This window comes from Diaphorina citri, unplaced genomic scaffold, assembly GCF_000475195.1.
Source record: "Diaphorina citri unplaced genomic scaffold, Diaci psyllid genome assembly version 1.1 scaffold3001, whole genome shotgun sequence".
In the NCBI taxonomy this organism is placed as follows: domain Eukaryota; kingdom Metazoa; phylum Arthropoda; class Insecta; order Hemiptera; family Psyllidae; genus Diaphorina; species Diaphorina citri.
Window position 1 is genome coordinate 10,579 of NW_007380413.1, and position 12,922 is coordinate 23,500.

The 12,922-nt window shown below is 36.6% G+C and overlaps 1 long non-coding RNA gene across 1 annotated transcript; it reads left to right on the plus strand.

Moving 5' to 3' along the window:
• Window positions 1–6,114: 6,114 nt before the first annotated feature.
• On the plus strand, window positions 6,115–8,747 carry LOC113471778. Its single transcript, XR_003394348.1, has 2 exons — window positions 6,115–6,167; window positions 8,620–8,747. It is a non-coding gene; the product is annotated as an uncharacterized LOC113471778 (long non-coding RNA).
• The last annotated feature ends 4,175 nt before the right edge of the window (window positions 8,748–12,922 follow it).

The window sequence follows — 12,922 nt, forward strand, 5'->3', positions numbered from 1 at the left end:
TGAATTATTTATCTATTATTATTAGTTATGGTATTGATGTATGTGATTATTATTATTATTATTATATTATATTATTATTTTATTATTATTATTATTATTATTATTATTTATTATTATTTATTTTATTATTAATTATTTTATTATGGTATTATTATATAGTCTATTTGAGTTATTATAGTATTATGTACTTATTAGTGGTATGTATTATTATTATTGAGTGGTATTATTATTATCTATTATTTATTGTTAGCTTTATTCTAATTCTGCTTGCGCTACAGTGTGGTAGGAGCATTATACTCTTATTATTTCTAACTGTCATGTATGCATAAAATAAATAAATGAATTTGAATTTGAATTGAATTATTATTACTTATGTTATTATTCATTATTATTAATTCATTATTATTATTATTAGGACTTATTATTATTTCATTATTATTATTATTATTATATTATTATGTATTGATTATTATTATATATCTATTGAAGTTGACTTATTATTATTATTACTCTAATTTTACGTTATTATTATTACTAATTTATTATTAGTATTAGTGATTATTATTATTATAATTCATGTATTATTATTATTATTATTATTATATTATTTTATGATTATTATTATTATGTATATATATTATTATTTTTATTATGTATTATTATTATGTCCATTTATTATTGATTATTATTATTATTATTATTATTATTATTATTATATTATTATTATTATTATTATATTATTATTATTTATTATTATTATATTATTTATTATTAATTTATACTAATTATTATTTTATTTTTATCTTTATTATTATATTATACTTATTATTATTATTGTTATTGCTATTATTATGTTATGTATTATATTTTCTTATTATTTTATTATGTTTTATGATTATTATTATTATTATGATTATTATTATTATTATATTCTATTATTCTATTATTATTATTGATTATTATTACTGTGTTATGTATTATTATATTATTTCATATCATTATTATTATGATATCTTTAGTTAATGTTATATAGTTTATATTAATAATCGTTAATATTATTTTGTCATTCAGTCATTATTATTATTTTACATGGACTATAGGGTTATTATTGTTATATTATTATTGATTGGATTCAGTCGGGCGAACATATTGTCTGCAGTGACGCTGAGTGAGTGATGTATGGTATATTGGGTGAATATCTTCCTTTCGATCCTTCTTGACGCGACGGTGGTACCTGGTTTAAAAAACTTGTAAATGTTTTCAGGTGCTGGTTGAATGATTAATACACGTGTTTCCGTTTTCTGTTAGATCATGTTCATTGTTCATGAAAGCTAAGATAGATTTATGTTTCCTAGATTTTGGTTAGAAGACATGTACCTGTGTTTCATCTAAACAGCCGTCCACGACTGGTCTATACCGTCTGAGCGATTATAATGAGTACGCTTATATGTGGACTTGGAGACTCGAAGTTGGGATCTTCTACCTTGTCAGGTCCAACCCATAGGATATCGGAGACGTCACCCGATCTCCGTTTAAACGTCGTAGGATGTGACTGGTTACTCGATCCCTTATTCATTGACAATCGTGCGACGGTCGTTCATTCTCGTTAGGTTACTACCCAATAAGTTGTTAATTTCTATGTTTCGTCTGTAAAGAACATTCTTACAGAGGCATCTAAAGTGGTCGCGCAGCGCCGAAGAGTTGGGAAAGAACGAAGTAGTATACACGTCCTCTCGCAAGGTAAGATTTCCAATTCTTGGCTCCTTCCAAAAAACCATGTAAAGAGTTGATGATGAACCCCAGCCAAATTCGGTTCTAATGGCGGTTTAAAGTCTCGTCTATGGTTCAGCCCTAAGCATGTGCTCGTAACATGTTTTGAGCTCACTGACGTTTCCTAAAAACTTCAAAATCAGGTGGTTGTACTGTTCTCTTTACAAACAGAACCAAATCTTAATTTAAAATGCTTATTAGCGACCCAACTCTCGAATTCAAAACACAGCTTCTCATTGTGGGTTCAGTCATACTTGTCTTAAGATCAATAACTGCCAATAGCTAACTAATGTGATCATATATTTGTACCATAAGTTACAATGCTCATTCCTTCTGTATTTTGGAGATAGTGTAATTAAAGTAAAGGCAACTACCTTGTGGTCACATTATTATCTCAGTTATAGTAAAACATTGTCAACCTCAGTCTGTTTGGTTGTAATATACTCGCAGCGGTTAGAATTCGTCAGGCCAGTCGTTCTAAGTTGCTCTTGTGCAAGAATTCCTGTAAAAAATTACAGTGTTGCGTCGCTTCTCTCTCCCCGTGGATATTAAGCTCGGGACTCCGTGGGCGGGGCTGGCCTTGTTAAGTTTGTTCCAGTCTTTTCTAAGTGGACATGAAAATGAACTTTTGTTAGCGGGGAGTCATCCATCGATACCTTTTTAAACCTGAATCAAGGATTTATGTAGTGTTTCAAAAAGGTATCCGATGGATTGACCTCGCTGTAAAGAGAGAGTTCATTTGGTCATCCGCAGTCTGAGAACAAGACTGGAAAGAACCTACGAGGAAGCCCCACGGAGTCCCGAGTTAATCCGGAGATAACAAGATAAGGAAAGAAGAAAGACTACTTGTATTCTCTTAGCGAGGAATCTCCTTCGACCAATGAAACTATTAAACGACGCTAGAATTCTAACCTTGCAGTATGATTCAGACAAAACAGACTGAGAGTTGCATGTTTTACTAAACTGAGTAGACTATTGACCACAAGGGTAGTGGCCCTTACGTTTTATGTACAACTCAAGTCTAGGACAACATACCAGAAATGAGCCATTTAAATTGATGGTACAGAAATATTGATCACATCTGGATTACTATGGAGGTGTAGTTGATCTTTTAAACAAGTATGACTGAACCCACAGATGAGAACTGTGTCTTTGAGATTGAGTTGGTCGTTATAAGATTTAAATTGAAGCTTTTGGTCTTTTGGAGAGGCGTTTGGGGGTGATTTTGAAGGTTTTTAGGGAAACGCCAGTGAGTGCGCAAAACGCATGTTCGGAGCAGAGCAGTCTAGGAAGCCATCACCGAGGACTTAAACGCCCATTGAGAACCGAGAGTTGGGGCCTGTGGTTTCGGAGGTCACTACCGGACTTTTACATTTTTTTTGGAAGGAGTCGAGGTAATCAAGTTTGGGGAGAATCCTTTTGACGCTCGCCGAGCGAGACGGTTGAGTCCACGCGTAGGGCTGTCGTCTTCACGAGAGTATCTGGGGTGGGCGCCAACATTGTGTCGCCTCGTTGAAGAATGTGTCGTTTAGAGCGAGACGAGGACTAGACACTTGTCGAAGCGAAGCTTTGGTAGTGAACTACGACGGGAGAATGGAACGGAACGGCGACATTTGTTAAGTTATAGAGGGCAGTCTGTGTCATGGATGCTGAGGTAGAGAAAAAGATGGATTGACGTTTTTACATCGTGTTGTGAACAGGAGAGGATGATCTAAGGGTACCCTAGTGGAAGAATTTGAGGGCATCGTGCTAGACTCAAGAAGGCAGCGGATGGTGTGGGAGAGAGACAACGCGTCGTGAAGTTCTGTAACGAGAAACTTTGGATCTAAGTGAGGGCTCAAGAAGAGAATTGATATAAGGTTAGAAGAAGGAACAGTGAATGTAATGTCGACGTGAAACTATGAAAAACATTTGAAATTGAAATGTTAGTACAAGCAAGGAGAAATTATGTAACTGTATCGCATATGGGGCCACAGTATGCAATTAGCTCTCGTCAACTCAATTAGCATTCGAACCGCGCGCGCGCACGTCGTGAAACCATTATGCACGGCGGTGAACGCAAGCAAGTCTGTAGATCTTGTGTGATTTCTTAGATTAGCCTGTTTAGCGTGGCAAGAATAAATACGATAGTGACTAGATAATACGATAGGTGAACGAATACGTAGGATGAATACATACGATAATAACGGTACATGGAATAGCACTGAACTAGTGAATAATGAACGAATAATTATGCAACTCAACTTAGATAATACATAATAATAATAGATAATAGATGAATGGATCAGTACATAGATTAATGATACTGATAAGGTAGTAATAATACTAGTAATATTAATAATAGATAATAAGGAGGTAGCTGATTCCATTATGCGTTAATATGCGGTCAGGATCCGACTAATGAGTCAGTGTAGAAGTCTGAATGAGATGAGTAGATGTAATAGATGAGTATCATAGTAAGTAACTAGGTTTTTTTTCGGCCTACATGAGATCTAAGATGAATGAATAAACATAGATGAATAGCGAATCCGATAAGTTTAGTAATACTAGGAGTGAACTCATCAGTAGTTCGGAAAACTAAAATGAAGTAGATTGGAGTGAAATTTTGAGGTTGCTGAGTCGCGGGCAAGGGGAAGTAAGGAAATTACAGTGGTAGTGTGGGTAGGTAAATAACCGAAAGCGAGTACACCATCGCGCGTGTAGTTCAGCCTTGCGATTGTTGGCAGAATGTTTATGAGTTGACGTAGGTGGATTGCAGAGCGAAAAGCTGCGAGTATCGCGCAGTAACACTGGTTAAAACTCCTAGTCTCAGTAACGCAAAAAAGGTACACTTTTTTGGCGATTTTTGTCAAAAAAACCTAAAGACCGCAAAGTACCACAGAAGGACCTGTTTTAAACGTGGTGGGTACCAAAGCGACAAGGACCATTTTGTCTGGGAAATTTCGAAAGTATATATCCGGAGACGTCTCTAACGGTTTGGCGTTTTGTACTTGTTACCATGTTACCATGTAGAATGCTAAATTTGACAAAACTTTTTCGTACACGTAAAATTCTACAATTTACGAAAAAAAAGAGGAAGGTGGGTGTGGTGCGTTGTTTCACAAAACGCAATTTACGCGAAAAAACGCTTTTTTTTTTTTTTGTTGTGTCTTTTGAGTAAGGAGTGTTTTGACGAATCGTCTTTTGTCCAGAGCGGGGTGGCGTTTGTTAAGACGAGTCTTTGGGTGCTGTTTTACGTGTGCTAGGGGTTCCCGCTGTTCTTGAGTGAGTGCGTAAAAATTTAGGGTAGCCAGTGCGAAGTAAGGCACAAAAAGCTACCATTCTTTCAGACGGCGTGTATTATAAAAATAGTTAGCTGTTTAGGAGATATGCTTCGGGTTACCTTTTTTGCACCATGGATTATTATTATTATTATTATTATTATTATTATTATTATTATTATTATTATTATTATTATTATTATTATTATTGATTTGATTTTACTTTCATGTAATGATTTAAAATCAAGACTAGAGCCCGTTCCCCCTTCATTCCTTTATGTCACCCATACACCCATCCATTTATTGGCCTTGCTCAGCGTAGCTTAACATAAGTGACGCTAAAACCGGTCTTAAATGATCAACTGAAGTGTTATCTAAAACGTCCTCGCTTTGAGTTCATAGGTCATTGTGACAAATTTTGAGATCAGAGCTCATTTGTTTTAGAAAATGTGAAAAAAACCCCTAAAAACCAGTTTTTTTTTGGATTTCTGGCTTTATGGTTTTCTGGACAAAATTTGCACCACCATTTTCGTGTTCCTGGTAAAAAGACCTTTAATTTGATATATAGGTTGCAGAGATTTGCAAACCGCAAAATGGAAAATGTAAAATGTACATTTTACATTTCAAATTGGTTTTGAAAAAGCATTTTGCATTTTAGATTTTAAATGCTTTTTTTTTTTTGACCCATTTTACATTTGAGCCAAAAATGTTTTTTTTAAATGCTTTTTTGAAAAAAAAAAAAAAAAAAATCATGATTTGGCCCTAAACTCTTAGCAGAAAACAGGGTCTCCACTCCAAATTTTTAAAAATCACTAGATTCAAGGAAAAGAAATCACTAGATTTTTAAATTCTCCCAAATGGTAGTTTATTCGTGGTTTTTGATGGTAGAAGTCTCATATAATATTTTTTATAATGAAAAATCCTCTATAGACAATGGAAAAACTGGTTAACTTTTTTACTTTCTCTGACTCCAATAACTTTTTTTAAGCTAGCAGCATGCTATTGGCCAGATGGTCACCCATCCGGGTACTAACCACGCGCAACCATGCTCAACTTCAGTGATCCATGTGGAACTTGTGCTTTCAGGTTGTGGTTATGTGCCGAGTTGCCGGGTTGAGCTGAGACAGTAGGTACTAGGTGAGAGAAGATATTGTTTCTACAGTTTGGCATGGGAGTGGTAACTTAGTTTACCAACCTTGCCTATCTCAACCTAAAAACTTGCTTAAAAACAAGGCAAGTTTACCAACCTTGCCTATAATTTTAGTAAATAACATAATTTTTGTACAAGGGTTACAAGGGCTTATGGTTTGAAAATCCATTTTAAGAAGCATTTAAAAAACCATTTTCAAAATGTACATTTTACATTTCAAATTGGGATTTAAAAAACATTCTACATTTTGCATTTCAAATTGGTTTTCTAGAGGCATTTTACATTTTGCATTTCAAATTGGTTTTCAAAAGCATTTTGCACATCTCTGATAGGTTGACCAGGTTTGGATAAGTCCTTCTATGGGAACAGACAGAGTGACAGACAGACAACACCAAAGCAAATACAATAGCCCGTCCACTATAGCTTTTTAGTCCGTCCTCCCTTTACTATTACAATAGTAATAACAAGCTGGGTCCGTCCCTCCGGGAATTTTTTAGCCCGTAGTTTATTCGATCGTAGTTAAAGAATACCTATGTACCTAACTAATTTGTTTAATATTCAGTTTATTATCATTCTTGATTTGATTTTTTGATTTTACTTTCACGTAATGATTTAAAATCAAGACTAGAGCCCGTTCTCCCTTTATTCCCAATATAAGGCTCAAGTCACCCATCCATTTATTGGCCTTGCTCGGCGTAGCTTAACATAGATAACGCTAAAACCGGTCTTAAATGATCGACTGAAGTGTTATCTAAAACTTTCTCGCTTTGAGTTCATAGGTCATTGCGACAAATTTCAAGATCAGACCTCATTTGTGTGAGAAAATGTGAAAAAAATCCCCCAAAAACCAGGTTTGGATAAGTCCTTCTATGGGAACAGACAGACAGACAGACACACAGACGACACCGAAGCGAATACAATAGTCCGTCCACTATACCTTTTATTATTAGTAATAAATAAAGGAAGCGAACGGACTAAAAAGGTATATAAGGGACGGACTATTGTATTCGCTTCGGTGTCTGTCACTCGCTCGCTCGGTCTGTCGGTCGGTCGGTCTGTCTGTCCCCATAGAAGGACTTATCCAAAACCTGGTCGACCTGTATACTCAAAATTAAAGGTCTTTTTACCAGGAACACGAAAATGGTGGTGCAAATTTTGTCCAGAAAACCATAAAGCCAAAAAAACCAAAAAAACTGTTTTTTGGGGATTTTTTTCACATTTCTCACACAATGAGCTCTGATCGTCGAGAATTTTTGTCGCGACGACTATGAACTCAAAGCTAGAAAGGTTCTTAGGATAACATTCAGTCGATCATTTAAGAACCGGTTTTAGCGTCACCTATGTTAAAGCTACGCGAGCAAGGGCAATAATGGATGGGTGACTTGAGCCTTATATTGGGGAATAAAGGGAAGAAGGGCTCTAGTCTTTGATTTTAAATTCATTACATGAAAGTAAAATCAAAAAATCAAATGAAGAATGAATTAATTAAACTGAATATTAAACAATGTAGAGTAGGTACATAGGTACTGATTTCTCTAATGCACGATCAAATAAAACTACGGGCTAAAAAATTCCCGGATGGACGGACCCAGCTTGTTTTTTTTATTAGTTACTACTAGCGCTGAATTCCGTCGCTTCGCTCGCATGGCCAAACTTGTGGAAAAGGCAATGGCCGAATTGGTTGTCAAACTAAAAACATAAACGAAACTCAAATATTAGGCGAGTGAGGAAAAGTTTTCTCTCCCGCAGTCTCTGCAGCTGCACTCTGTGTATTTATGGTGATTTTAGCGATCAAAAATTGATCATATCTCAGGATCGGTTTAGATTTTCGCAAAATCCTTTCTTATTGCACACCTAGACCATAAAAGGAATATTCCTACCAAATTTCAGCTTTCTAGGTGTTGTGGTTCTAGAGATAGAGCGATCAGTGTGTGAAATGTGAATGAGTGAATGGATCTCGTTCTTATAATATAAGATTGTAATATTAAAGGAAGGACGGTCTAAAAATCACATCATAGGTACCTACCCTTCACTTCAATTTTTATATGAAATACCTAACCACACCGGGGATTTAGCTCTACTTCTTTTTTATTATTATTTACTAATTAGATCTTCTTCTTCTTCTTCTTCTTCTTCTTCTTCTTCTTTTTCTTCACCTTTTCCCGTGCACAGACAGGGTCAGTGTTTTTTGTCAGCCTCTCAATCAGCCCTAACTAGGGTGATTGCTTTGGGCTGACATTTGGTTTTGGCTACAAATTTTACGAGTGGATGCCCTTCCCTCTCAACCTTTGCTATTTCTTTAGCAAGGGAAATTTAGGCTGGTATGCTCCCTGTTTATAGTCCCCCAGCAAGACTAAGCTGGTCTACTCCCTGTTTAACATCCCCCAGCCTGACAATATTTACTAATTAGATAACCTTTGATATTTCATGGTGTTTTAGAAAGGTATTGATGGCCTGAAAGAATATCTTCTCTATGATGATGAAGTGACCAAGTTCCTGAATACCATATCCACAGCAAAGACTCCACAAACTATAACATGGGAGAGATTATTCCAAAGTGTAGCAGAATGTCTGTTCCAGGTAATCTACAGTACTTGTATGTCCCACAAGTCCTGTACGGTACCCATAACCCTTTATCTTTTGAACAGCTAGGATTTTTACTTTCTATTACTACAGTATAGCGGAGCTATACTAGTAATGAAAGTATTGCAATCGGTCCAAATTTTCAAAATCGGGAAATGGTTGGAAATATCCGTTTTGGGATCCCCTGATGTCAAAAAAGTGATTTTTAGCCCATGGTCTGTACGTAACGTACGTACGTACGTAACGTACGTACGTACGTAACGTACGTACGTACGTAACGTACGTACGTACGTAACGTACGTACGTACGTAACGTACGTACGTACGTAACGTACGTACGTACGTAACGTACGTACGTACGTAACGTACGTACGTACGTAACGTACGTACGTACGTAACGTACGTACGTACGTAACGTACGTACGTACGTAACGTACGTACGTACGTAACGTACGTACGTACGTAACGTACGTACGTACGTAACGTACGTACGTACGTACGTACGTACGTACGTGCGTACATACATACGTACAGACCATGGGCTAAAAATCACTTTTTTGACATCAGGGGATCCCAAAACGGATATTTCCAACCATTTCCCGATTTTGAAAATTTGGACCGATTGCAATACTTTCATTACTAGTATAGCTCCGCTAAACTGTAGTAATAGAAAGTAAAAAATCTGGTGTGAACATCACACGACTTTCCTTATCCTATTGAATGATGCTTATTTGAGTGTTCTTTTACCCTAACTTTTACAATATCTCTAACCGTTTTGTCGCTATAGCTGAAAACCGCCAAAAAACGGTCGAAATCTGTCAAAAGCGGTCAAAATACCGCCAAGCGCAGCAAACATCTCAACCAAACGTTTTGTGTTGCATCCTTATCACATTTGTGAACTACATACCAAATTTCAAGTCTCAAGCTTATACCGACTTACAGTTGAGAAGTTGTGGGTTCGATACTCCCCTGTGTCAACAAATTTCTCTTTTATTTGTGAACCGTTACCAAATAAGCAAGTGAATAGTTGATCCCATGTGATTTTTCACGGGGAATCGAATGGTGCTACTTTTAGCACTCTCTGACTTACATTTGAGAAGTTGCGGGTTCGATACTCCCCTGTGTCAACAAATTTCTCTTTTATTTGTGAACCGTTACCAAATAAGCAAGTGAATAGTCAATCTCATGTGATTTTTCACGCGGAATCGAATGGTGAAACTTTTAGAACTGTCCGACTTAATGTAATAGAAAGTCGTGTGATGTTCACACCAGATTTTTTTACTTTCTATTACTACAGTATAGCGGAGCTATACTAGTAATGAAAGTATTGCAATCGGTCCAAATTTTCAAAATCGGGAAATGGGTGGAAATATCCGTTTTGGGGTCCCCTGATTCCAAAAAGTGGTTTTTAGCCCATGGTCTGTACGTTACGTACGTACGTACGTATGTACGTACGTTTGTTACTACAGGTTTAAATGGGAAAAAGTAGAATGTTGTGAACAAAATATCTCAAGAACGGTTTGTTGTAGAGCGATGAAATTTGGTATGCTATCCCGGTATGGTGCAAGGACGCGACTGTAACAATTTGGTAAAAATCGGATTGTCACCCATCCTGATATTAACCAAAGTCATTGTTGCTTAACCCTTATTTTGTATAAACGGTAAGAGACATCGAAAACATTTTTGGTCATTCGGATGTGAATATTTTAACCAAAGTAATTGTTGCTTAACCCTCATTTCGTGGAAAAATTTGAAAAGGTTGTGAACAAAATATCTCAAGAAGGGTTTGTCGTAAAGCGATGAAATTTGGTATGCTATCCTGGTATGGTCCAAGGACGCGACTGTAACAATTTGGTGAAAATCGGATAGTCACCCATCCATATATCAACCAAAGTAATTGTTACTTAACCCTTATTTCGTGGAAAATGTTGAAAAGGTTGTGAATAAAATATCTCAAGAACGGTTTGTCGTAATGCGATGAAATTTGGTATGCTATCCCGGTATGGTCTAAGGACGCGACTGTAACAATTTGGTAAAAATCGGATTGTCACCCATCCTGATATTAACCAAAGTCATTTTTGCTTAACCCTTATTTCGTATAAACGGTAAGAGACATCGAAAACATTTGGTCATTCGGATGTGAATATTCTAATCAATGTGATTTTTCACGCCGAATCGAATGGTGCTACTTCTAGCACTCTCCGACTTACAATTGAGAAGTTGCGGGTTCGATACTCCCCGGTGTCAACGAATTTCCCTTTAATTTGTGAACCGTTAACAAGTAAGCATGTGAATAGTTGATCCCATGGGATTTTTCACGTTGAATCGAATGGTGAAACTTTTAGAACTGTCCGACTTACAGTTGAGAAGTTTAATGTAATAGAAAGTCGTGTGATGTTCACACCAGATTTTTTGAATGCAGATTGATCTTAGTTTAGAAAAATCTGGTGTGAATATCACACAACTTTCCTTGTACTATTAAATGATGCTTATTTGGGTGAATTCTACTGTAAATTTGAATGAATCTAGGGCCCAGGCCAAGTTCTGGCCTCAGCACGCCAGTGTGTATATTACACAAAATATTTCAAGCCATTTTTACCCCTATCATAACTCCATTAATTTTGTATTGTTACAAAATTTGGACCATATGTTAAGCTATACTCGCTTATTATGCCTGCGAAATTCAGAAGTTCTAGCTTTAAAGGAAGGTAGAAAATTGGCCTAGAAAATCGCTTATTTTAAGACTGACTGATTCATTGATTCACTCATCAAAATTATGAAGCACTTCCTGATGTCATAGAAACTTGAAATTTGGCAGGATGGTAGGTCTTGATGAGTAAGTACAGGGAAAAATCTGAAATTGGGCAAAAGTTGCTCTGGGCTCCGCCCACAGGCGGATTTAACACGGGGAACACACTTTGAGGCCAGTAAAACTTTTCTTGAGTTGATTATCACAAAAACACAAATGTAAAAAATCTGGTGTGAACATCACACGACTTTCTATTACATTAAACTTCTCAACTGTAAGTCGGACAGTTCTAAAAGTTTCACCATTCGATTCGGCGTGAAAAATCCCATGGGATCAACTATTCACATGCTTACTTGTTAATGGTTCACAAATAAAAGGGAAATTTGTTGACACAGGGGAGTATCGAACCCGAAACTTCTCAACTGTAAGTCAGAGAGTGCTAAAAGTAGCACCATTCGATACTCCCCGGTGTCAACAAATTTCCCGTTTATTTGTGAACCGATACCAAATAAGCAAGTGAATAGTTGATCCCATATGATTTTTCACGCGGAATCGAATGGTGAAACTTTTAGAACTGTCCGACTTAATGTAATAGAAAGTCGTGTGATGTTCACACCAGATTTTATTCGTCAACCGTTACCAAATAAGCAAGTGAATAGTTAATCCCATGTGATTTTTCACGCGGAATCGAATGATGCTACTTTTAGCACTCTCTGACTTACAGTTGAAAAGTTGCGGGTTCGATACTCCCCTGTGTCAACAAATTTCCCGTTTATTTGTGAACCGATACCAAATAAGCAAGTGAATAGTTGATCCCATATGATTTTTCACGCGGAATCGAATGGTGAAACTTTTAGAACTCTCCGACTTAATGTAATAGAAAGTCGTGTGATGTTCACACCAGATTTTTTACTTTCTATTACTACAGTATAGCGGAGCTATACTAGTAATGAAAGTATTGCAATCGGTCCAAATTTTCAAAATCGGGAAATGGGTGGAAATATCCGTTTTGGGGTCCCCTGATTCCAAAAAAGTGGTTTTTAGCCCATGGTCTGTACGTAACGTACGTACGTACGTAACGTACGTACGTACGTAACGTACGTACGTACGTAACGTACGTACGTACGTAACGTACGTACGTACGTAACGTACGTACGTACGTAACGTACGTACGTACGTAACGTACGTACGTACGTAACGTACGTACGTACGTAACGTACGTACGTACGTAACGTACGTACGTACGTAACGTACGTACGTACGTAACGTACGTACGTACGTAACGTACGTACGTACGTAACGTACGTACGTACGTAACGTACGTACGTACGTAACGTACGTACGTACGTAACGTACGTACGTACGTACGTACGTACGTACTACAGGTTTAAATGGGAAAAAGTAGAAAGTT